At 35.6% G+C, this 27,358-nt stretch overlaps 2 long non-coding RNA genes across 2 annotated transcripts in view; both read left to right on the forward strand.

The window, feature by feature from the left end:
- Positions 1 to 8,421, forward strand: part of LOC140626662 (uncharacterized) — a 111,562-nt gene extending 103,141 nt beyond the window's left edge. The window contains exons 6-7 of the long non-coding RNA XR_012025715.1: positions 4,513 to 4,610; positions 8,353 to 8,421. This is a non-coding gene — a long non-coding RNA (uncharacterized lncRNA). The remainder of the gene's footprint in view (positions 1 to 4,512; positions 4,611 to 8,352) is intronic.
- A 3,115-nt stretch (positions 8,422 to 11,536) lies between these two features.
- On the forward strand, positions 11,537 to 12,958 carry LOC140626661 (uncharacterized). The gene is made up of 2 exons (XR_012025714.1): positions 11,537 to 11,928; positions 12,794 to 12,958. It is a non-coding gene; the product is annotated as an uncharacterized lncRNA (long non-coding RNA).
- The last annotated feature ends 14,400 nt before the right edge of the window (positions 12,959 to 27,358 follow it).

Below are 27,358 nucleotides of genomic sequence, written 5' to 3' on the forward strand. Positions count from 1 at the left end.
GTGTTATGTACCATTCCCTCACTTCATATAATTCTCATTTCTTGCTTGTGGTGAGACCATTTATAATCTACTGTCTTAGAAGCTTTCAAGTATCCAATACTATATTGCTAATTATCATCAGCAAACTGCACATTAGATCCCCAGAACTTATTCATCTTATAACTGGAAGTCTATATCCTTTGGGCAATATTTCCCTAATTCTCCTTAGATACAGTTCTTAAACCTAAAGTCTCTCATTTATTGATCCTGTGCCCGGGTTTACCATCTCCCAGCAGCTTAATAAAATTTCCTTTTATCCATATAAAGAGCTAGGCTTGGGCTGTCATTATTTGTTTTGTTGGCATACGGTCTGCTTTCCAGCTTAACACAACCAACTCCTAATGCGCAACAGTCTGTGTCCTCACCCCACTGTTAAGCCAGTATCATCTATTCTAGGGTGTGTGAGAGCAGCAGACGACTTCCAGTACAAATGTCTGGTTTGGATTGAATATAGTCTAAAGTTTCACAATGTAAGACTTTACATATAACAACTTAAGATAGACTTTTCCTTTTTCAAATAGATAGTGTGGAAGACGGTAATTTAGAACCCTTAGAGCAACATTTCCTTCTTTTACATGAAGTTCCCATTTGGAGGATCAATGAACCAGTTTGCATTGACTTCTAGACAGAAGGAAGATGAAAAGGATAAGGGAGAATGTACTCTTTCCTTTTCAGGACGGTGACCAAGAAGAAGCACATCTGCTCCCATCTCCATGGCTATAATTGACCTACATGGCCCTAGGGAGCTACAAGGAGCATGCAAAATGAAGTCCTTAGGTGGGCAGTAATGTGGTTATTAGCTAAAGGATGGGAAGTCTGTTGCTGAAGAAAGTGGAGGTGAAATGTGGTGGAAATCTGGACCACAGTCAGACTTCATGAAGAACAATCCTGAGTTACCATGAATAGAAATTACGCCAAAATATTACTAGTTTTTATTTCTGGTGGGGGAGGCACGTATGATGTTCATTGTATTCTCTAAGATTTATTTAGACTTTATCCATTTATTTATTTTATCTCTCTACTTTTTAGGGATTTACAAGGATCGTTTAGCACTTAAATAATTCAAAATTATTTTAAAAATTCAATGAACTAAAATCCCACAACCAGGCATTGTAAGAGATGATATAATAAGAGTCATTTGTAGATTTGATGCATCAGATAAGCCTTCAAAGGCCTCTGAGAGAGAATCTCTGTCAGAGGCAGAATTGGAGATGTGTGATAATGAGAGAGAGAGAGAGAGAGAGAGAGAGAGAGAGAGAGAGAGAGATTGTTTGCCAATGATGAACTGCTTTCTTCCTCTTGAGAAATAGTGCCGATTTTAAAGAGTAGAGCTGGGAGAGAAAGAGAGGAAGAGAAAGAGAAAGAGTCAGCAACATAAAAAGTTTAAGCTCAGTGATCTGGAGAAAGGGGTTTTGCTTACTTTGCATATCAATAATTTAAATAATATTATTACATGTTAAGTAAATATATTGCTGCTATTATAGTAAGAAATATTTTGATTATTTCCAGAAATCATGATAAAAGAGGACAATTCTAGCTCAGTCATGCTCCATGAAAATAATTACAGCAGCAAATTGTGTAAAATAATAATGGCATAGGTCCTTGATTTGAAATTGTCAAAAAACATGTTGTTACATTAGTGACAAAAAGAGCTTAATGAGTGCACAGGAAAATATGTTTTGATTTTAAACACTTGAAAAATTCCACTTCTATTTATACTATGAGGGTATTATTAAAACAAACATTCAGATGATGCTAGAGGATCTTACAAAATAGTACTTGGGCATTCTCAGAGGTTTATCTCTTTTTATAGATACATTTTAGCAATATTATTCCTCTAAAGAAAACCAAGTGGTGGCTTAAAAAGGAATATTTTTATCCTTGAAAAATGTGACTAAACTTCCTTTTTGGTAACTAGCGATGAGAATGTATTCTTACTATCTTAAACAACTAGAGTAAAAAAAAATATTGACTGTCTGGTGGGGGTTACGGCATAAAATGTTGGGGAGAATTGAATGATCAAGTTGTAGGTGGTACAGGTGGTAGGTAATTCTGTTCGTATCAGAAACAGAGATGTGGAGACACAACTTCTATTATGCTAACTTTAATGAGCTGAGATCTTATTACCCTCAGTCTTTTTCTCTCTCTTTCTTTTTCCAAGATTCTAATATCCGAGAAAAAGAGCATAATTATCATACATTGGGCCAGGCATCTGTTCTTATATCGCTATGGCCGGAGGGGCAGGGACACTGGCAGCAGCAGGCCTTGTGTATGAGTGCTTCCCCAAGAAGGGGAATCTACTCAGAGTGAAACACTCAATGGTGTGTTAATATACCATAAAATGGAAAGGATAATATATAATAATATAAAGGGAAAGGATAATATATAATATTATAAATTCTGTGAGTTAAATTTCCTTCCAGTAAGATTTGTGAGATAATTAGGAATGATTACTAAATACTACAAATGGGAGCATATCAGTTTCTTACAAATCATTACTAGAATCTTTTTGTCTGCTGTGTCTTTAATTATGCACAATATAAGAGAGAAGCGAGAGGGCCTCATCTGATTCATTTAATTTGTTTGTTGTATTGTTCTGATAGTTAGGAATGGTGGCTAATAAAGAAAGATGTAGGAGAATATTTATAAATTCAGATATTTTCATATTTGGTCAGGGGAAGATTATTTTAGTGAATAGACACAATCAGTAAAAATAGAGATTTTATGACAATTAGTTCCTTGCATATTTCTTGAGTTAGAATGAATAAAATTCTTGTCTGGTACCTGTATAAGCCAGTTATAGCATTTAGAATGTCACTTAGGAAATGGAAAATTTCCATTTATATAAAATCTTTATATCCTGCTGAAGAAACTTGAAAATGTCAATTTCATGCAGTACATCTGGGGAAAATCTGTCTAGGGCATAACACCTTAACTGTCACATAGCGATTATAACTTATCTGTGTAAATAGTAACGAAAACTTTGCAGAGATGCATTGTCTATTAAGACAATTGGTGCTTAGGCATATGGCTATACAGTCACTGGATTGTAGGTCCACTTGGATAGATGACATTCCCTTGACACTCACCCAAGGGTCAGTGGAATTACATTCCCAGTAGCAATATTTTTAAAAAGACATTCAGATGATGCAGGATGTTCAAACATCATTTTCATAAATTTTCCCTTCTTCTACCACATATTTCAGGCACAGGAGAACAGGTGCATTAAACATAGTAACCTCAATAACATTTGCAAAAGGAATTGTTAACAGAAGATACTAAGAAAGGAAAAATATAGAAGGAACTGTCATTAGATAATATCCTGTCTCTGAAGTGAAACTGTAGTACAACAATTAAATAGGAAGGCAGGGATGGTGAGGTGGGTCCCCGAAGAATAGGTCCTGTCTTTAGTTTCTCTGTGTAATATGTAAATGTATATTGTTATACAAAGTTCTGAAAAACCAACTTACGAGCCATGTCATTGTATCAAGTGGCAGGTAACTTGTACTTTGTCTGCACTTTGGTCCTGAAGGGAAGAATTGTGATCTAGAATTAAGATCTTACTTTCAAAGATAACAACCTTCCTCTTCCTTGGATTTCCCTGGGGGATGCTTCCAAATATGGTAGTTACCCAGGCAAATGAGAAGCAGGAGTGTTACATTCATATATTTTTTTCAAAGTATATATAGAGATGTGCAAATATGAAGTGGTTCTTGGATTGACATAAAAGGACTGTAGTTGGTATTATACGAATCTTGAAAAATCTGTCAAGCTCTAGCATATGTGTATTGATGTATTAAATATATATTAATTTTAATTTGATGATACATCTGTGTTTTCTTGCATAGAGAACTGAATGCTCTCTACTCTGTTATGTAGAAGATTTATTCATGATTTAAGGGAAAAGGGTATCTTCGTTGAAATACATCTCATATTTATTTGACTGAAAATGATATAGGTTTCAAGGTAATGAAATTGTTATTGGAATCCAAAGAGAGGATATATTAGGCTTTAAGAAAAGCAGCTGGTAGAGATTAAGTGGCTTCTTCAGTGTCCCAGAACTAGGAAACAGTACATAAAGCATTTGTTCCTAGGTCACTTTGGCTCTAAGACCCACTGAAATGGAAGATTCATAAATATAAGAGCAGTGCCTGCTGTGTTCAGCATTCCTCCCCCAGTACCCATCACAGTGTCAGGACTCAGAAAATAAGGAATGACTAAAGAAATAGTCTAAACACTGTTTTAGTTTAAATAATCCCATTGGAACAAATTGACAAAGTATCCAAAAAGAAATTTAGCAGTGACTAGGTTTTGAAGTTTGGTTGAATAATGCAGGAAAATCTTGGATCACAGGACAGAAAGAAATATGCTCATTTCTGGGATAGTTATAAAAATAGTGAGACCTGACCAAGGCATTCACAGTCTGGACTGATGAGGTGTCTTGTGATTATTAGTTGTGTATTTTCATTTCAGAAATGGCTTGATCTACCTATATCTGATTTACAAACAACCATCAACTACTGCTTTTCAGGAACACGTGACCTATTAGCAACGTTCAACATGTTGAGAAGGTGAGAGGTGTCATTCTGTTTTTTTTTTTTTATAAGATTTTATTAATTTATTCATAGAGACACACAGAGAGAGACAGAGAGGCAGAGACATAGGCAGAGGGAGAAGCAGGCTCCATTCAGGGAGTCCAACTTGGGACTCCATCCTGGGTCTCCAGGATCACACCCCAGGCTGCAGGCGGCGCTAAACCACTGTGCCACAGGGGCTGCCCTCATTCTGTTTTCCATACTTGAAAGTCCTCCTCATGAAAGTACAGGATATCTCCCAGGGAGGTGGTATAACTGTTTCTGTGGGCCCTATTTCTTTCACATTTGTCCCTTCCCCAAGTTTTTGATTGGATTATTTTCTTAACATGTTTCTCAACCACATATGCTTCAGACTAAAAAATATATATATTTATACTTATATAAATATATATATTTATGTATATAAATATAAATAAATATATTTATACTTATATAAATATATATTTATACTTATATAAATATATATTTATGTATATAAATATAAATATATTTATGTATATAAATATAAATATAAATATAAATATAAATATAAATAAATATATATTTTTTTTCCTGGATTTCTATTCAAGCCATCTAGTACCACAGTTCCTTACATACATTAATTTTTCTATTCCTTTCCTGAGGGCTGTACCCTTTTCCTTAAAATCCAATTCAATAATCAATACCTGGCTATCAGCACATATACCTGCCACATACTTACTGCATGCTTGTATTCATTTGGAACATCTTGAATATGTATTTTATTCACCAGTTGCAACAATTTTCTATTTTACCTAGTTCTATCAACTATTTGTTTGAATAAAATTGAAATTGGCCATGTTTTGGGGCGCTATGTGTAAACATTCATTATCAACATTTGCAGCTGGGGCATCTCATTCATTGCCTATCCCAATTACAATGATGGTGTCAAACAGCCTCTCTACTCATAATTTCTCTTTTAGTAAATTGGCTGTGTCCTATGAAATCTGAGATCCAAGAATAACTTTATATGGAAAACAAGTATTAACAGCTATTGAAAAACTCCTGCCCTAATGTTTAACCAAATAAGATGTTTTATTAGGATCTGTATCTTTATAGCTCCCTTTTAACAGCTGTAATAAACTCTTTCAAAGCAATATGCTACAAGAGATCAAAGAGCTATGCTCAATTAGAGTCGTTCCTTATTAGCCATAGTCAGAAAAGGAGTAGGAAATAAATCAAAGTGTGTCCGATATGTCCTTTAGTGGACTAAGAGAGTATTGTGTCACTCTGAAATGCAGCTTTAAACCAAATTAAAAGCCCTGTAAGCCCTAAAGCTCCCTCTGCTGTGGTAGTAGACCTGCTATGGAGATCATGTCTCGGGTTCTGATATCAATGCCACCTATGGGCTCTTCCTAAGAATTGAGAGATCAGAGATGAGAAGCACATCAACGAAGTCCTAGAATGCAACCAGTTTACTGTCACCAAAGAGATGTGCAGCATAAGTTGACTGTCGTGATTTCAGCATGAACAAAATAACAGCAGGTTTTGAAGCAGCTGTTGTATATTAGAGGAAATGAGGTTATCAAATGCAGGAAGAGCAGAAAATGATTTAAACTCTGATTTACTGAGAACACCCTCACATCATGAGGCCTGGTGTGAAACCATAGCAGCAGAGCAGTGCAATACACGGCCTCGGTGGGTAGAGTTGATTTCTTTAGAAGGGCTCAAAAAACCATGTTAATTTGCCACCATTCTCCTTTCATCCCAGGCTTAACTGTCCAATCATCTCTGATCACTGGCACTCTTGCAGAATGTAGGTCCTGGTACTATATTTATTGATTTTTTTCCCCTTATATGTTACTATGTATCTACCCATCATTCTCTCCATGTACCTGTCATTCTATCTTTCTCACAACATATCTATGAATTCATATCACTATGATTTATAGTGAAGGAACTGAGTGTTAGATAAATTAGGGAACTTTCTCAAGGAGAACCTGTAATAAGCAGAGGTGATCAGGTTTCTATTCCCATGTGAAAAATTTCTCAACTGTTCTGCCCCATAAATAAAGATGATTACTATTTTGCACCAAATCTATGATTTCATCATTTTCAATTACCACTTCCCTCTCCAACGTTCTCAGAGGGATGACCACCCTATGGGTTTGACTTGATGAAGACAAAGTCAAATTTAACTTGTAGATTGCTAGGGAGGTTTCCTTTTTCATGAAATGTCAACTGCTTGTAGGAAAGGAAACGTGAAATGCCTCCATCTCACTTTAACAATAGAAGGATTTCCAAAAGCCTATGTGGCTTAGGTCCTTTTCCACATTGTTTCTGGTTTTCTCCTAGTTCAGCCCCCCTCTTCCATAAATATGCAAAGGGGACGTTTATCAAGAAAGACAGAATGAAAAAGCTTCCACTCTCTTTCAATGTTCTCATCTGCATCTTGTGAGCTCTTCTACTTTTTCACTATCCATCAATTTGCTTTTATAAAAGCTTCCCAGATTTATCTGGATACTTTTGATACTTTAACATCAAGGATACCACTTAAATTATTCTCCAGAATGCATCAGAATGACAAGGGCCTAACATTTACATAAATCTCACATAGCAGAGGTATGATGAAGGATTCAAGTTCTAGTATTTTACATTAATCAAGAATGAAAGTCATAAAATATTTTAATACTAAAAGGGTTACAGAATACCTTCATGTAATCCTTTTCATAGACATTACTCATGACATGAGAATAGCTCTAACACATCTAAAAAGGAGTGGTATGCAAACCAAACCAGAGAGGCGAGGTTAGTTTGTCAAAGTGTAAAGGAAATGAACAATGTCACAGTAAATGTACCTAAGATAAAAAGTAAAGTCAAGAAAAACATATGTCAAGGAAGGTGTCAGATTTATAGCTAGCCTCCAATTTATAAACAGGTATTCAGTGTAGGTGAATACAATTAATAACTATTTAATTGGTTGTGTGCATTATATCTTGCCTTCAAGATTACATTAGTTCTAGGAGGGCATAATTAAAAATTCCTATCCTTTCAGAACTTAGCATATTGGTTTAAACATTTGAAAAACAATTTTTTAAAGATTTATTTATTTACTTTTGAGACCTAGAGCAAGAGATTGCATGCCTAAGTTGGGGCAGGGACAGAGGCAGAGGGTGAGGGAGAGAGAGAATCCCAAGCAAGACTCCCTGCTAAATGCAGAGCTAGATGTGGGCACAATCCCAGAACCTAAGATCATGACCTGAGTCAAAATCAAGAGTTGGCCACTTAACTGACTGAGCCACCCAGGTGCCCCGACAAAGACCTGTTAAATAAATGTATCTCACTTTAGCTTCCGTGCTCCTTAAAACAGATCAGCTTCTTTCCCACATTGGTTCCCTCTTTCCCAATGTCTGTGCTTTGTTCTCACGACTTCACAAACCCATCCTACCACTCTGTCCAACCTTTTCCTTCCTCCTCCCCCTCTTTTTAATTTGTAAAATTAAAATGGGAAGACTTTTTCTGGAAAGCACAGTGAGTCTTTTAGTCTTTCCAGGCCACGTGGTCTTCATCACCACCACTTAGCTCTCCTGTTGTAATGGGGAAGTGGCCTTGGTGAGAACCAAATGAGCCTGTCAGTGTTCCAATAAAATTCCATTTGTGGACACAATTTTAGATAAATTTCTTGTGTCTACAAATTGCCTTCTTTTCATTTTTTTTTTCTTTTCAGTCACCTTAACTTGTGGATATCTTTCTTTGGCAGGTCATCCCAAAACAGGCAACCTTCCAAATGGGATCCACTACCCAGAGTTGGCTTGTGACTGGTACAGAGTCAAGTTTTTATCTAGTCTATTTCTCTCTGCCTTGATAGAACATCTCTGCATTTTGTCAACCAACATCTAAATATACTGTTTTAAGACACTTATTTTCTCAATTACTCATAGAACCCATTTAATAGCCAATGTTCTTACTTCACAGTTTTATTAACTAGTATGTATCATTTTTACTCAGTCCATTATAAACTTTTGAAGATAGGGAGCTATCTATATATTTATTTTAATCTTCTAGGATGCATAACAGTATTCGGTAAAGAAGCCACTGAGGCCACGTGTAAAAGCTAGTTAGTGAGAGAGGAACAATTTTCAGCACTTCTTCCTCCCTTGGGCTAAACTGCAGAGGCAGACCGTTCTGGTAGCAGAAGGAGATTCGGGTGAAGACTGTGTTTCATGAAGACCTCTCTCCTCTCTAGGAGCTCTAGTGCACCATTGACCTTTTTACCAAAACAAAAATAAATGGAATCATCCTTAGTGGTGGCCTCTGTGGCCTGATCCAAAGGACACTAGGAGAGAAAATGGCTTTCAGCAGTTCTATCACTGGTAATGTACTGGTTCTGAAAAACACTGTCCTTTCCTTAGCGCTTTGATCCACGAAAAAGATATTTCATAAAGACCTGGGGGAGTGATATTTATATATTGATCAAAATGGGACATCATAACAATACAAGAAAAAACATGGAAATCATTGCTCTAGACTAGTGGTTCACAACTTTTATTGCACATTTGAATCAGTTCTGGAGTGCTAAAAAAACCCACAAGCCGGCATTCAGGCTACCTTGCGAGCAATTAAACCAGACTTTCTGGAAGTGGCACCCTCTTATTACCAAGTAAGTTTTCCCACTCTCTACAGATGATGCTACCATGTAGCCAAGTTGGAGAACCCCTGCTCTGCATCCTCTTGTAAAATGCACTCCTTTACGCAGGAAAGATAACAAATGAAACTACTTTTATTTTGATCTAATGAATTAATCACATTGGCATCCATGCGGGGGAGGATGAAAAAATAAATCACATGTTCTGAGGTAGCGGTCAGGAAAATAGGGATGAAATAGAAAAATGGCTGAGAGGGAAGTATGGATAAGTTGAATATGCCTCTTATAAATATTCTTCTGTATTAGTTATTCAAGACTTCTCTGAAAACCAAGAACAAATAACATTTATATAACCGAACAAGCCCTCTTGTGTTGTATTAATCATACTCGTAATTTCTGTAAATTGATGCTTTGACATCTACTGAATGGTCACTAGCTGTTCCCAGGAAGATGCTGGCTCACCCAAAAACACCTGGAGACTTTCCATAGCTCAAAACCATAGCTTTAACAGTCACAGTGGACATGAACTTCACAGGCACACTATTTTCAAACATAACTAATCAATCCTAAACCTGTTTAGTCTGCCTTGCTCATTGCTTCCCTTGAAAACAATAAAGGTGCTTACCCACATAGGTTTTCTTCCTCTGACTCATTTTAGATTTTAGTGCTTTACTTGAGTGACCCTGTGCGGCTGCAGTGTTCTCCCCCAGGGAGCTGTGGATATAGAAAAACTGTAAAACTCTGCTTTTTCTCTTGATCTGCTTCTGGCCTCACCAAACCTAAGTCAAGGTAAGAAGGTTAAAACAGGGAACTAGTGGTGTTTGAGAAAATTGTACCAACAGAAATAAATCCTTGTACTACAAAAAAATCATCCAGTCATGAAAGTCTCACTCCACAAAGGGTGCAGCTTCTGCATACATGTGTCCTTGTATTAATGCTACAAGCTTGTTCTTCTTAGAACCATTTACAATTTTGTTTCACTTTTTTAAAAAAATTGCATTTCCAGACAGCTACCATCTGCTTGTTAAATTCGGATTTTAAGGTTTTACATTTCACTTCTTACAGGTGAAAACTTGATGTTAGAATGGAGAAGGCGTAACAGGTATAGTTTTTCTTAATGGGAACTGACATACCATTGATTAGAATTTATTGCTGTTTTACTTTGATAAATGCTTGAGAGGCTATTATTTTTTTGTTGTTACACTTTGAATACTTTTTTCTTTCTAGTGTATTGTGACCATTTTTTTTCTCCTGGTAGTTTGGATGTTATATATTAGGGCAAAGAGTAATCAGCTTGTCAGTTTTTGAGAAATGGATTATACAAACACAACAGTTGCCCCAAATTTTTAACATTTACCTCACATGAGGACCTGCATTTTATATAGAAAGTCTAGCAAATTGTAATGATGATGAATTTGAATGTGAAATATCTTCCAATTTTTTGAAGGAAGTTTTTTTTTTACAATATTATAAAAGACAATACATTGCCACAGTCATACCTTTTTGGCTACTATGGGATTTTATTATAATAAAGTGTATGGGGGGTGCCTGGGTGACTCAGTCAGTTAAGTGTCTGACTCTCGGTTTCTGCTCAGGTCATGATCTCATGGGTGGTGGGATGGACATCAGGCTTCACACTCAGCAGGGAGTCTGCTTGAGATTCTTCCCTCTGCCCCTCCCCCTACTCACTCTCACACAAACATACTCTGTCTCTAAGATAAATGAAGAAATCTTAAGAAACAAGAAAGTGTTTGGTAAGTTGGCACAATAATAATGATAGCTAACATTTATTGAATACTTGTTATCTACTTGGAGTGATTTTAAGGTCCTTACATGGTTTAATTAATTGAATCCAAACGTTATTATTTTAAAGTGGATAAAACAGAAACCCAAGGGTTTAAGATAACTTCCCAACATCAACCACTACTTAGAACTTCAGGAATTGAAGCCATTTAGTTTGACTCCACACTTTCAAGCACGACAAAGTACTACCTTCTGGTGTAAGTCATTTAACAGTGATTATAATCCCAACATCTGATTTCATAAAACAGGCAAAAATCCTTTAATTAAGACGAAAAAGATATTTAAACATTTTTTCATTCATATTATCTATATTTCAGGATCAGGGCTGAGATTCCCACTTTGCTACTACAGACCCAATCAGCATTAAGCATATAAGACATTGCTTTTTGAACATTCAAGACTTGAATTAAAAAAAAAAAAAAAAAAAAAAAAAGACTTGAATTATTTTGTATGCTAATGAGGCATAGAATTCACAGTAAAGTAAGGGGAGCCTGTAAATTACTTTAGGAATTCAAGAAAAATGAATGAGTTTATGGTTAGGGTACATTGACTTATATCCAGGAAACTGTTAATTCTCTATTTTTCGACTCCATTAGAAAAGTCTCAACAAATGCTTTTCCAGTTTAGGTAAGAGGCAGACTAAAGAAATTACCTTTGGAAATACAGAAGTTGGACTCTCATACAGGGAAATTTCACAGTGCCCGTGTAGAACACTGAATTATAAACTGAGAGCTCTAGACGCTGTTCTTATTATGTCATAAAGTAACCTTGAAATACGTAAATATCAGAAAACTAAAGTCCATCAGAGTGAACAGTGGCATGGACAAGGAAAGAAGTTAATAATGGGGATGGGAATGCTCCTCAGGTCTCAATTGCTTGAATTACGATGTAAGTCTTCTCCTTTACATCAATTAGAGCAAACAAACAATCAAAAATTAAGTTTAAACCAAAGAAATGAAGTGAAATATGTTAGAAGTCATGTTAGAAATAATCACATTTTATCATAAGGAACATCAAGAAGATCACAAGCTTCTGTGATAGCCAGTTTTTGTTAGGTACTTTGTTTTGAATGCAATGATTAATTTTAAAAGGCTCATCTGCATGAGGAAGGACCCTAGTAAATCCTCTGCTTTGATATAAAATTGCTCTTAATTTTATCTAACTACAATCGGGACATTTTCTGCACAGTACTAATTATTATGTTCATCTAGTGAAATAGTTTGGGTTGTCAGCTTGACATTCTTTGTAAATTTTCTTTTCAATTTTTGATAAGGAGGATTCAATGTCAATATCTGCTTGAAACCATAACTCTATTTCTTTTCTTGCAATATTTGAGCAGACCCAATAACTGTGCCATAAACATTTTATTGAACTGAGGCATGACAAGATCTTTTTTTTTTTATTATCAGCTGTTAACATTCTTGTCATATTTAATGTTTCACCTGGGAGTTGGCTCTCAGTCAGGGTCCACTCTTCTGTGTGTCTACCTTTCAACCTTGATGCAAAACTAATGACTTCTTATTATCTCAGTCATAAATGAATCTTCAAAAGACATTAGGGACTCTTTGTAATCCTGTTAAAGATTTCTGGCGAGGTAGGTATTAACTGTGCAGTTTGTTCTGTTGAGTTTAATGGCTTCAAGCATTATTTTAATAACACATGCCATTTTGCTAAAAAATATCAGAATTCGTTTTTTCTTTCAGTAGTATTCAAAGTATGATCATTTATATAATTGAAGCATCTTTATTTGTAGGTTATGTTCCAGGCTTCCAGGCAACATTTTGAAAAGATTCTCCTTGTTCTTGGAGCTGCAAACATCCAGGAGGAAATCCCTGCTCAGTATGCAGTATTTTATGATATGCGTGTCTTTGTTCTTCATAACTTCAAAACTTTAAATAAACGTTACTGGTTTATCGTATGTTTAACTACAAGGGTTATATTTTTCCCAAGATCCATGACGTTATATAAACATGTAGATGAAGTACAAAACTTGCATGGGAATGACATACATCAGCTTTATTTATTTAAAAAATGTTCTGCAGCAAATATGCAAAATATTAGCATCTATTAAATATAACCATGGATACAGGGTGTTAAATTGTGTTCTGTTTATTGGGGAAATGGAGATAAAGTTAAATGAAGATATAGATTTCGACCTAAATTTCTTCCTTCACCTTTATCTTCTCTGTTTTCCTTAATATTTGTATATACCATACATCTTATCACTCTTTTCGAATTATTTAGTGTTGATCATTTGATTCACCTTCCTAAAAAAAAAACAGTGTCTTTATACTTCTCATATGTCTCATAATAATTCTTATAATTTGGGACAAACTCATGATGGTTTTTAAATTTTATTTTAATGTAGCTGAGAGCAAATCCAAATATCAAATATAATAGTTGAAAATTTTATTTCTTCACTTAAGATTTTACCTGGAGTCAAATTTTTATGTTGTCCATCTCATCATATGTTAAAATACCTATCATACTGGAGGCTACTATTTCTTCTTGTTCATACCTGTCATCACCTATAAGTTATTGTAGATCATAAATGTACACATAAGCAGGTCTGATTATTGGTGAGGTAGACATTGGTATGGAAAATTACCTTCATGTCCTTTCCTCATCTTTGGGGAATTTTCTCTTAATGGCAATTGTTCAATGCCTCATCCCATCGCCTTTCATTGACATTGGTTTGCCTTTCTTTGACAATCCTGACCTGCTTTTATTTGCTGAGATTTTGCATGGAATTTGTGAAATATCTATCAACAACAAATTATGTGTTTAAGTATGGGCTACGTGCCTGGCATTATTTGGTACTGGGATTATAACTGACTTGAAGATTTAACCTTGGCCCTCTTATAATTGCAACAAGGGTACTTGCTGCTCTTAACTCTCCAAGTCCACACCCCAGATTTTCCCAATAGGTAGCATAGTTTTTGCCTTGACCCAGTTACATGACTTGAAAAAGCCAGAGCTTATGAGAGTCATGGGTGATTTCATCTTTGGGAAAGGATCGGTTCCTGTGTTTTCATTCTTGGGAAAGGATCAGTCTTTGCACCGTTATGTTTATGATTCCAGTTACATACCACGGGAGGGAATTTAGTGGTTAAGATCTGAAAGGATCAGCCAGTTGTACGGAACACAAGCCAGGGGACTTCTAGCCTAACAACTATCCATGGGTACTTACAGTGAGATTGTTTCTCTGGTCCAGACATTGATCCTTGGTGTTCATTCATTGAAGGAAGCCCTTTTCCACATTCTGTTTCTTGATCACTGACTCAGATGCTTCTTTGGCTTCAGAGCCACTCTCCAACTAGCATCTAAAGGGATATAGGGCTTCCAATTTACAAGAATAAGAGGCTTCTGTGCCAGTCCCCCTCCTCCAAGTTCTTCTCTAAATCCACTTTCCATTACTCTATCTTGGCCAAATATATGTGTTTCAGTGAAGTTTTTGTATCAGGCATAAACTTTGAAGAAATAGGCTTTTTATATACCAATACTAACTTATATTTGTAAGAAGTTATATAAGGTTGCCATTGGTTAAAGAAAGCACTCCAATAAAAAGTCTTTCAATTTTAGGAGGGATTAGTTCCTTAAAGATATTCCCAGAGCAGTTTCTCAAGGCTGAGTGATAGGCCTGTGAGACAGTTTTGTTCACATAGACCTTAGATATTTCCTAAGATGTGGAACAAAGACATTACGTAACTTACAGGAAATGTAAGTTATGCCTCTGGATCTGGTTTTGAGCACCTACCATGTGAAAAGCACTTCGGGAGGCACCAGAGTGCAGAAGTAAGCAGAGTAGGTATGCTTCTCCCACTCAGTATACTTATGTTTGGATTAACTCTACTACCTACCACTTGTGAGACTCTGGGAAAATTACTTAACCTATTTGATTTCTCACTTGTTAAAAAAGGAAAAAAAGAGTAATCCTAATACCTACTCTATCAAATTCATAGGTTGTTTTGTGAACCATGTTTGCTAACATGTCTGAAAATACTTTGTAACTATAATGTGCCAAACTCTAAGTATTCACATATATATATGTCTGTGTATATAAAAGATTTTGTTTAAGTAAATTCTATACCAAATGAGAGGCTCGAACTCACAACCTTGAGGTTAAGAGTCACACGCTCCACTGACTGAGCCAGCCAGTATTCATCTTTAAAAAAAAAAATTATAGGGATCCCTGGGTGGCGCAGCGGTTTGGCGCCTGCCTTTGGCCCAGGGCTCGATCCTGGAGACCCGGGATCGAATCCCACATCGGGCTCCCGGTGCATGGAGCCTGCTTCTCCCTCTGCCTGTGTCTCTGCCTCTCTCTCTCTCTCTGTGACTGTCATGAATAAATAAATAAAATCTTTAAAAAAAAAAAAAAAAAAAAAAAAAATAAAGGGATATAGGGCTTCCAATTTACAAGAATAAGAGGCTTCTGTGCCAGTCCCCCTCCTCCAAGTTCTTCTCTAAATCCACTTTCCATTACTCTATCTTGGCCAAATATATGTGTTTCAGTGAAGTTTTTGTATCAGGCATAAACTTTGAAGAAATAGGCTTTTTATATACCAATACTAACTTATATTTGTAAGAAGTTATATAAGGTTGCCATTGGTTAAAGAAAGCACTCCAATAAAAAGTCTTTCAATTTTAGGAGGGATTAGTTCCTTAAAGATATTCCCAGAGCAGTTTCTCAAGGCTGAGTGATAGGCCTGTGAGACAGTTTTGTTCACATAGACCTTAGATATTTCCTAAGATGTGGAACAAAGACATTATGTAACTTACAGGAAATGTAAGTTATGCCTCTGGATCTGGTTTTGAGCACCTACCATGTGAAAAGCACTTCGGGAGGCACCAGAGTGCAGAAGTAAGCAGAGTAGGTATGCTTCTCCCACTCAGTATACTTATGTTTGGATTAACTCTACTACCTACCACTTGTGAGACTCTGGGAAAATTACTTAACCTATTTGATTTCTCACTTGTTAAAAAAGGAAAAAAAGAGTAATCCTAATACCTACTCTATCAAATTCATAGGTTGTTTTGTGAACCATGTTTGCTAACATGTCTGAAAATACTTTGTAACTATAATGTGCCAAACTCTAAGTATTCACATATATATATGTCTGTGTATATAAAAGATTTTGTTTAAGTAAATTCTATACCAAATGAGAGGCTCGAACTCACAACCTTGAGGTTAAGAGTCACACGCTCCACTGACTGAGCCAGCCAGTATTCATCTTTAAAAAAAAAAATTATAGGGATCCCTGGGTGGCGCAGCGGTTTGGCGCCTGCCTTTGGCCCAGGGCGCGATCCTGGAGACCCGGGATCGAATCCCACATTGGGCTCCCGGTGCATGGTGCCTGCTTCTCCCTCTGCCTGTGTCTCTGCCTCTCTCTCTCTCTCTGTGACTATCATAAAAAAAAAAAAAAAATTATAGTAAAACACTTTTTCTGAAAACAATAAGAAATTTAACAAGAAAGAAAATTGAAGATAGCCTAATGTTGAAACAGGGTAGGTAATGAGGAACCCCGCTTGCTTTTGCCTACCTATTTCTAATATACAGGTGGATATCACTAGTAAAAATATTTCTTACCATTGGGAAACCTTGGCTACCTTAGTCGTTAGAGCATGTGACATTTGATCTCAGGGTTGTGAGTTCAAGCCCCATGTTGGGTGTAGTGCTGACTTAAAAATAAATAAAAATATTTCTTACAATTATTGTATGTAAATTATATTCCTATCTTAAACTAATTAAGAATGTGCTCCCAGGATTGAATGGACTAAGCCCCAAGAACGAATTCACAACCGATGGAGACGAAGTCAGCAGAAATGCTCAAATCATTAACCAGTGTAAGAATTCTGATTTTGTTAAAAGAAACTTTATAAGATAGACTAAAGGAATTTAATAACATTTATGCAACAAGTTTCTCAAGATTTATGTATAATGCATGCTTATTCTGGTTTTTGTCACAGGAAATGATAAGCTTTTATGGCTCTCACCCCTTTGTCCAAGGGATGACTTAACTTTTATTGCACAGTTTGTCTCTGAGAGTTATCAATGACACAAGAAGGTGACTAGATAAACATCAAACACAGTTGATAAAGATAACTTTAATTACCTCACTAGGGGGTTTGAACTAGTTAATTATGGGATTCTTTTTCTAAGTAAACTCTACATATTAAGATACCTAGTTGATCTCAGAGGAATTTAAAAATAACTTGTATGAAAGGCACAAACAGTGGCAATTTGGGAATGTAAATCAAATTGCAAAACAGATATGTTTCCTAAATCTGAGAGTATTTTTGGACTCCTTTGTTTTCTTCTTTTTATAAATAACCTGCCATTTGTATCCAAGGGCATTTCTATTCATCCTTGTGTGGGTGGCATAATTACACAGAACACTTCAAGTAAAAATCTTTATATAAATGTTAGGTTACAATCAAAACTTGATGTCATCTACAGTCAGTCTGATGAATATACTTGTATTAAATGTCAGAAATAGGCTATAATGTTCTATTTCTAAAAATAGGATCTAATAAAGTAAAAAATTAAGCTTGTAATTAAGAGCACAGATATTCCTTATTCTTTGTCTTCTTACTGGGTAACTAATTCAGGTGACACTTAAGAGTCTTGACAAACAAGTTTTGAAGTTTCCCCCTCTCTCCCCTTGGGGTCATAAAATAAATGGGTGCTGTCTGCAAAGCATATTTAGAAAGAAATAATGTCTTTCACACCTATCAGATCTCACATGTTCAGTACTTATCTTCACTTCTATGTTACTGAAAATATGGTCCTCTTTCTGGAGAAATGACTTATTTTTCATCTCCCCAAACTAAAATGTTAAATTTCCTTTAAGTCTCTGATCAAGAAAGTCATCAATATTTACTACTTGAGTATTTTATTGCCTGATACTAGGTACCATAGAAGACCCAAAAATTATAGGACAGTTTTTGCCCTGAAAGAGTTCTGTGAGAAGAGGAATCCCATCTTGCACTTGTCTGAACTCGTATTTAGCTAATATGTATTGATTTGACTTGACATGAAATTGAGATATAATAATGTATCAGTGCCAGATACAATGCTGAGTTTTATGATGAGATGTATTAGAAATTGTATTATGTATTAGAAATTGTGTTGATGAGATTATATCCATATTTACATATTTCTTATTTTTATTTTATTTTTTTATGCCTTATTTTTTTCATATTTCTTATATTTTTAATGCAGAAGCAATGCATATTCTTTTAAGAACATCTTATAACTATTCCTGTGTAGGATATTTGATATCCTGTGGACATGAAATTCCTATAGAACCTATCCTTGGTTCTTTGTCCTAAGATAGGATGATTTTGTAAATATATCAGTTATATCTACCTTTTCTTTTTAAAGATTTTATTTATTTATTCATGAGACACAGAGAGAGAGGCAGAGACACAGGCAGAGGGAGAAGGAGAAGCAGGCTCCATGCAGGGAGCCCATCGGGAGACTTGATCCTGGGTCTCCAGGATCATAGTAAGTCTGAGGGCGGCACTAAACCGCTGAGCCATCTGGGCTGCCCTATATCTACCATTTTTCGAGTCCCCACCATGTGACAGTGTAAAAGATGTTTTTGTACATTTTTTCCCTCAATCTATATGAGAAAACTAATCTGTTAGGGATTTATCCTTCTATAAGTGAGGAAACTGAAAGTCCAAGAGCTTAAGTAACTTGCATAAGATCATAAAGCTACTCAGTAACTTTTCTGCCTGATTCTATGAATCTGTAAGTTGATATATTTCATAAATTCTAAAATTCTTACCAATTATCTCTTGAAATATTGCTTCTGACTCATTTCTTTTTCTTTTTTCTTTCTGAGCTTCAGTTAAACATATGCTGGCACTTCTCATCATGCAGTCAATGCTTCTTACCCTCTGTTTTATATAGTTCTTTTTTCCCTTAAAATATATTTTGGTTCATTTCTTCTAAGCTAGTTGCTAAATTCACTACTTCTCTGTAATTTTTTTTTTCTGTTTGTTGCCATCTCTGTCCAATATGTTTTTTTGTTTAAACATTGGTTGGTTTATCTATAGAAGTTGTTTCTGTTTCTTTTTCAGATCAGCTGTCATTTAATTTAGAATTTTCTGTTATCTATAGACAATTTCAAACTTTTTATTTATTTAAACAGAATAAGATGGTTGTTATCTAATATTTGATGATCCCAATACCTAACGTTTGTGTGAGTCTGTGTCTAATGCATATTTTTGTATTCATTCTTGCTCATGGTGCCTTGGGTGCATGGCTGTCTTTAAGTGTGCTAATATTTGCCTTGGGGAAAATGTTTGTGGGGATTCTTCAAAGCATAAGATGAAAGTATATCTCAGGGAAGATCTGAAAGTGCCCTTACCAGAAATCTGGGAGCAAATACAAGATAGAAACCCTTTAAACCAAGTTCAGAGCTTGTGCTTCCCTGGCTCACTGAGCCTTGCATATCTCAGCTGCATGTTCTTCTGTAGTGCACTGTGCTTGGCAGTTTATCAAGGGAATTTTGTGTTTGTTTCATTTCCTTTGGTTCTTCATGTTGTTTTCAGAGCTCATCAGATGTCTCTACCCTGCCATGCACCAGAATTGTGGGAGGTGTGGGGATACCAGTTCTGGTTAACATTCCTTTAGATGGTGTAGATTTGGGGGAGTTTCCATTTACTGTGAGACAGTATCACCTGTATGGCTTCTTACCTACAATGGCCCAATGAGGCCACAGATCACTCTACCAGATTGACAGATGGACACCCTAAGGACAAAAGCAATGTCAACACTCTGATATATCACTTACCCTTCTGGATTTAGGTGTTATTTCTCAGAACTTGCCTGGATAGTATTCCAATATCTTTTCAGCTCCTCTGTGCTTTAATATTCATGAAAAAAAAATATGTTCTTATGTAGTATATTAGTTGTTTTCACATAACTTAGCTCTTTGTACCAGAAAAGAAATTGTCCTACCAGTTTCCAAGGCTGGGATTCATAACTGATCTGCTTATAGGTTACTGTGAATATCCTATTATTTTCCTTTAATACTTCATGCCACCCACTATAATGGTTGAATATTTTTACTGATAAATCCACATGTTCTTCTTGTCAGAGTCAGTTAAAAACAAAAATCTACAAGAAATTAGTATGACTAATGTGTTCTCAAGCAAACCTAGTTAAAACTCTATACAATTTGTACAGAAAACAAGGTTTCACACTTGAAAATTTAAGACTGCAATGTGTTCTAACCTTTCAGGACCTTGCATTCCTTTTAAATCACAAGATGCAGGAATTTATTAGAGTTTGATGTGCAAGTGATGGCGTGCTTAATATGTTATATGAGTATGGTGTCCTCTAATGCTCCCTGGACCAACATAAAAACAAAGGGTTGCATCTCATTGGAGCTGTTGAAACACAAAAAATTTTAATAAATAAGAATTATGGTGCAATAAAATTCATCATTATGTGAGGAATTGGGATAGCACTAAATGTCTTTGGTAACTCATATTATTCTTTTGCTCTTCCTGTTTGTTTCCATTCTAGTCCACCATTGTAATGAATTCTTTAGATATTTCTTAGGGGGATTTTAAAATCTAAACTACCCTCAAATCCCCTTTTCTTGAAAACTATTCCAGGATTAAATTTTAAAATTATTTCCCTTTTTTACAATAGGACACTTACACACCCTACCTAGATTTCATATTATACAGAAATGTACAAGTGCTCTTCTGGTTCTGATCTTGCTTCTTTCTCTATACACTCTGTGGCAGATGCTGTCAGTGCTCTGTCCACACACAGTCCCTTGACAATTCCCATTTCCATGCACTCTGATGCCTTTTCCAACTGCTAGAATCTGTGACTCTGTCTGAAGATGCTCTCTGGCCCTGGGAGTCTGAGCTTTCCTGAACTAGGCTGTGAGTGCCAAGGAATTTCTACCACCCAGAATCAGCACTTAACCAGTGACTGTTGTATATTGGTGGATAAATGCTCCTGCTCTCTTACTCCTTAGATAGGGTAACTGAAGTTTGTGTTCTACACTGACTCTCAGATTCACTGGGGACTGAGCTGCACTAGTCCATGGTAGTATGCTTGATAATGGACTCTATTTTTGGCTTTTTAAGCTTTCTTTTCTCACTTTTCTCTTCCTCTCCTGAGGTTCCCTGGGATCATCTCCAAATAAACTACCTGAACCTAAGTCCTTGAAATAGGGTCAGGTGTGGGGGAAAACCCAAATAAAGATCTATACCTTATGCTGCTCTCAAACCAGATTAGTATGGAAAAGACACTGATTAACAACAACAACAACAACAAAAGCAATCTAATGCTGAATTAACTTATCTTTAGCTTTCCTGAATCATTACAAAGTTCACAGATACTCAAACCCAAATATCTTGCATTTAGGGAAAACTAACAGAAAATAAGTTTTCCGAATGCTCGTCTCATTTATTAATTTTGTAGAATGGAGTGGGAGAAGCAACTATCAGTAAAAAGATAATAGATAATGCTATGGGACTCATATATATTTTATATATACTAGGACCTCACAATATCCCTGTTAGATTGAAACTATTATTATCACATTTTCATTGAAGAAATAACTTTTCTAAGTTATTTTTTGAGGTTAGAGTCTGTAAGTGTTAGAGAAAGGTTTATAACCAAGCAGACCCCCGACAGAGGCTGAAGTGCTAAACATCATAATCTGGATTATTAAGGTAGAATTTTATTTCCAGGCAGAGGCTGCAGGTAAACCATACATGCTTTGGAAGTTTCTATAAATATTCTTTAATTCTGATCAAATACAAGTGAATCTGAGAACACACCATTGTTTTCATAGACAAGCTGGGTGGGAAATAAATCATATTAACTGTAAATCAGACCCTTTTGTTGTCTGTTTACAAAGATATAAGTGCTGAGAAACTTAAGTTGCTATTTTTGGGCTCCGGCTCTACTACTCTCTTTCTTGAGACCAAGATCTTGCTTGGAAATATTCCTTCCAAGCCTTTGATTTGATTTCATCAATCAGTATATCCAAAGTTATTTGATCATCTAAAAGAATGTATACACAACTTTTCCCCAAATGGAAACAATCCTCAGACATTCAGGATTGCCATCATTTCAACAGCATCAGTGATATAACTTTGTATATTCATCTCGTGGAGATTGCTCTCTTATTTAGTCATGACATTTTTAACTTCAAGATCACCAATTTTTAAAGCAAGTGTGCCCATTCCTCTAAGCTTTATCTATTAAACACTTTATGGATATACAATTCAATGTGGTACAGTATCATTTATGGGAAAATTATCTTTATAAACATGGCTAATTCATTAGATTTAGTCTACTGGCTGTTACATATATAAACTCTAAAACAAAGAAAAGACCTGACAAAGTAGAATTGAAGTTACCACTTTAAGAGTCTCATGCTCTGCTGACTGAGCCAGCAGGATGCCCAAGGCTACCACTTTATATGTAGATGCATAAATGATATGTAAAACCACTTTAGATCATGTATAAAGCCATAAAGAACAGAACAGCATTTAAATCAAAGTTAGAATCCATGAGATTTTGCCTCAAATATAGAACAAAACCAAAACCAAACAAACAAAACCTCCAAAGCCTCCAAAAGCTGCTAATAGAAGCTAGTTTTTGCTTAGAGATATTGCAAAGGAATGAATAAAAGGTTACATTTTGATATGGTCTTGAAGGTCATCATGAGAATTTTTCTGAGTGAGATGGGGAGCTTCTGGAGAAATATGAGTCTAACATAACTTCACTTACTTTTTAACAGAATGGCTCTGGATGCTAGGTTAAAACTGTATTATAGGGAGCATGACAGAGAAGATCATTTGGAAGACTGGACAATAATCCATATGAGAGACAAGATGGCTTGGACCAGAGTAGTAGCAGGAGAGGTGGTGAGAAGAAGTTCATTTCTGGTCATATTTTGTAGGTATATCAAACAGGACTTTCTGATAAAGTGGATGGAGGATGTGGAAGGAAGAAGTCAAGGATAATAACAGGGTTTGGGGCCTGAGCACAGTGGGAGGTGGAGTTGTGTTGAGCAGAGATCAAAGCTCCAGGAAGGAGTGGAATTGGGGGCACCATTAGAAGAGCTCAGTTTTTGACTCTGTTGAATTTGAGATACTTTCTATAGAATATTGAGAAATTCTAGAAAATTGTTCTCACATACGTCCACGAAGCGGTTCTTGCAGATTGTATGACCCTGGTGGCATGGTTTTTTTGTTTGTTTGTTTGTTTTGTTTTGTTTTAATGGGTCGTTTTTGCTTGTTATTTAAGCTAAACCCCTTTTTTATTCTCTTGTGTTAAAGATTTTTGAATAAAAAGTCCTAAGCTGTCCAATAGACTGCTCTCTGAGTTTTTCTGGGTTTTGTTTCTGGTGAAGACGAGTCAAATTAAATATGAAAATCTCTCCAGTCTCTCTATGAGATAATCTAATCCATTTTTTCCTTAGGCTTCTGTAGCATCACCAGTAACAACAACAAAGTTATTCTTATTTGAATTCCCTTGGCTGGTATTTACTCTACATCCATCACTTGATCTAAAATCAATGCTCATGTCTCTAGTCACCTGCTCAGAGAGGCTATTCATTAATTTTTAACAGGTGAAATCTAACTTGTTCTCATTACAAATGGATGAGTGTAGGCTTACATTGCTGTTCATTTTTTTTTCCCTTTCTCTCATAGAGAGCCGTTCTGGCATGTTTAAAAAGAAAATGTGCCAAATGAAACTTAAGCTCCTCATTTCTGGCATGCTTGAAGCCCAGCATGTAAATGCGGCCCCTGAGAGAAGCAAAGACAAGCTTACAAACAGATGTTTTCATAGGTAAACCATTGATTTTTAACCTTGAGGAGATAATAAAGCAATGTCAGCTTCTCTTTATCAGCAGGAGAGGGAAGTCATCTATCAGCCCCAGGGGCTGATAATGCTTATAAATGAACAGTGGTGACAGTGTCAGCATGACGTTTTTGATACTGTGAAGCCTTAGATCTCTTTGAGGTTGAGATCTTATACTGAGAGACCCGACTAGAAGCAGCATATTCATAGAGCTCTTCGATAGCGGTGGATACTGATACAGCTGTCTGCCTCTTCTCCAAACTATCTTCCAGACTGACATTGGCCAGGGTAACTCCTCTGGGTTTCAAATCATGGTGCCAATTTTAAACTTTTCCAAAAGTACTTAAATGGACAAATCTTAAAATTATTTTTTAAATATTTCTGCAAATACATATATTTTTTCTGCGAATAAATAAATAAATAAATACATTTAAATCACCAGGAAATACTCATAAGCAAACAAATCCGATAGCAAAGTGGAAGCACTTCTGAAGTCACACTCAGCAGAAAGTACTATCTGTTGTATAGATTAGTCTGAGACCTTGTATGGGTTTGTGTCTCTACAAAATACTCATTTGGCATATACTCTTTTAAATCTCCTTTGGTTAAGATTATATTATTTGTATCTTTCCACATAATAAATATTCTTTAACAAGCTTACTGTTTTTTAGTTTCACAAGTCTACTGTACGGTTAAATCATAATTGACTTAACCAAGTTGTGGTTGGACAGTTAGATTTATTCTAATTTTTATCAGTTTTAAATAATGCTATGGTGAATATTTTCACATGCTTATGTATGCATATATGTGTTAATTATTGTGATTTATTGTTATTTTTCCTGGATTTTATTAAAATATAAATCTTACTTAAACACTGAAAATTGTGCATTATCATAATTGTACAGCTCAAGAAATTTTTACCAAGTCAACCGGGCTGTGTAACCAGTGTATAGTAAAGAAAAAAGGCACTAGCTAATTACAGGAACTCTCTTGTACCCTTTTCCAGTGACGAATGAGTCCAGTAGTGATTCCAGTGAGGAATGAGTCCATTCTTCAAGGAAAATACTAGCCTAACTTCTGACATCATAGATGAGTTTTTCCTGAGTCATAATTTATATTCTTTACTATATCTGGCACCTTCTTTTCAATACTATGTCTATGTTATTCATTCGTTGCTGTTGTGTATAGCTGTCCTGATAAAATTAATTAGATCTTCTTTTTACTCTCAAAAATGCTCCAGTTTAATTAGTTACATCTTACTGCAGCCATAGACAATATAGAGAGCTCTCCTAGCTATAGTGAAGGCTTTTTTGGTGAAAGCCACAAATGAAAACAAAGCCCCAGGAAGAGCTTCAGCCATAAAGAAAAACTGCTTGGTGGTTGCTGCTATAGGTTTTTTCCCCCTTCGCATCTAGCAAAGTCTGAAGGATTTTTACAAGATAAAGGCAAAGGCTCATAAAAAAGGTCAAAACTAGGGATCACCAAGCTGTATACGATAGTTGGTGTTTAGGGAGATCACTTCTGGGTTGCTTCCTCAGCTCTGGTGGGAACTTACCCACTGCCAGTGTTCTCTTAGCAGCTAACTCAACAGAGCCATGCATGGGGCAATGTATTTAAAACCTCCAGGAAAAAAAAAAAAAAAAGTCCATTTCCCTCTCTCTACCACATACCACACTTCTGAGAGTCTGAAATATCTTACCAAGTACTTTATTCAATCTGAATTTAAATAGAACTTTTCACCACTTCCCAAGGGAGAAACAACGATGAACTAGATGAGAACGAGAGGAAGTGGAAGAAGGTAATGCTCCATATCATTTGGTTAATCTATTCTTGTTTATTAATTTATTACATGGAACAGTAAGTTTAATGGCTTTAACTTTGAAGTGGAAAAGAAGAAGCCCCGACAGTATACTTTCAAAAAATGCTATAATGACTTTAGGAAGATCTAGGACAAGGAATGCATTTAATATTTTTTAAGTTATTTTTCAAGGCCTGCTTTAACCTTAGCCTTCAGATTTATCATTTTACATCAGCTAAAATAAACTACCACCATAAGAAACCATGTATTATTAAAAATCAGAACAGTTTCATATATTTATTAGTTTTAGTCATAAAATTGCTATTAGAAATAGCATACAGATGAGTTTGTTATCCATAAAATCATTGAAACATAACATGACATTTACTACCTGTGGTACATAATTATACTCACATGCTCTTAGATGCATTTATTTCTGTCACTGAATAATTATTTTCAGCAAGTTGTGCTGCATTTTCAGAAGTAGAATTTTAATTTCCTTATTCCTTAAATACTTGCAATATTGAAAGATGTTAATTTCAAGAAAGATTCTTCACAGGGAAATGTCTTATTAGAGTTCACATAATTTTTTGTTATTTTGATTTTTCAGTAGTCTCATTCCTTTTTTGTTGTTTATGCTATGATTTCTACCAAACTGTACAATGGTAATTGATAGCAGATGTATTTACCTATCGATATGTCTAGTACTACACCCAAACTTTTAATGTAATTGCCTCAAACCTCAAAGTCACGTGTATTGAAAGCAAATGTTTTTTTTTTTTGAAAGTAAATGTTTGAAGTATGACTTATAATTTGTATCTATCTTTTGCATCATTCCTTACTTTGTCTCCTCAGTTACCATCTAGGCCTGTGATATACTTGTAACATGAAGAGTTTTGCATCTCTTAAATGCACAAGATATGTATTTTGATATAAGTTGCTGAGCTCTATGTTTTATAATATAATGGGGAAGGTATAAATGAGGGTGCCTGCAAGCTAATGAGTGGGCCTAGTCAGCTCCTCAATAACCAAATCCAATGTGGCTTTATAATTCTCCCCTTCTCATCATCTATATATTTTATAGGGAGAAGTATATAATCCAATTTGGAAATTCAAAAACATTCTTATTTCCCCTCTCCACTCCTCCATGAGAAGTCCATTGCATTTTATAACATTCAGATGTCTGTGTGTTTGTCTGAGGGAAAGTACACATCTGAGGTTAGTAGAAGAATGTAGATTTAATAGAAAGAAATATTTATAAACACCCAAGTCAGAGTAGCCTTCTTTTGGATGATTTATGTTGTGGAATATTGCTTTTCTGGGCAAAAGCTTCTCCATCTATAAAAAGGGAGATAATTTTTTAAGATATAATAGGCATAGCTTACCCAATACTTCTTACTAAAGCCTATGCCTCAAAAATTGTCAGACACACATTTATTTAGAGGAAAATAACCTGCAGCTAGCAAATAGAAAAAGGACAGGTAGGAGTTAAAATCCCTGCAGAAATTCTAGTTTTTTAAGTGCCTTCATGCATACCACAGCAGTCATACTAGAAGAGAGTATTTTTGGTTAGACATTCCATTGTCTCAATTTCATGCCCTACAAAGCATTGTTTCAGGTCTCCAGTTTTGTTTGTTTGTTTTGGTGATATTTCTTATTTGCATTAT

Source organism: Canis lupus, chromosome 38 (assembly GCF_048164855.1).
Source record: "Canis lupus baileyi chromosome 38, mCanLup2.hap1, whole genome shotgun sequence".
NCBI classification, from domain to species: domain Eukaryota; kingdom Metazoa; phylum Chordata; class Mammalia; order Carnivora; family Canidae; genus Canis; species Canis lupus.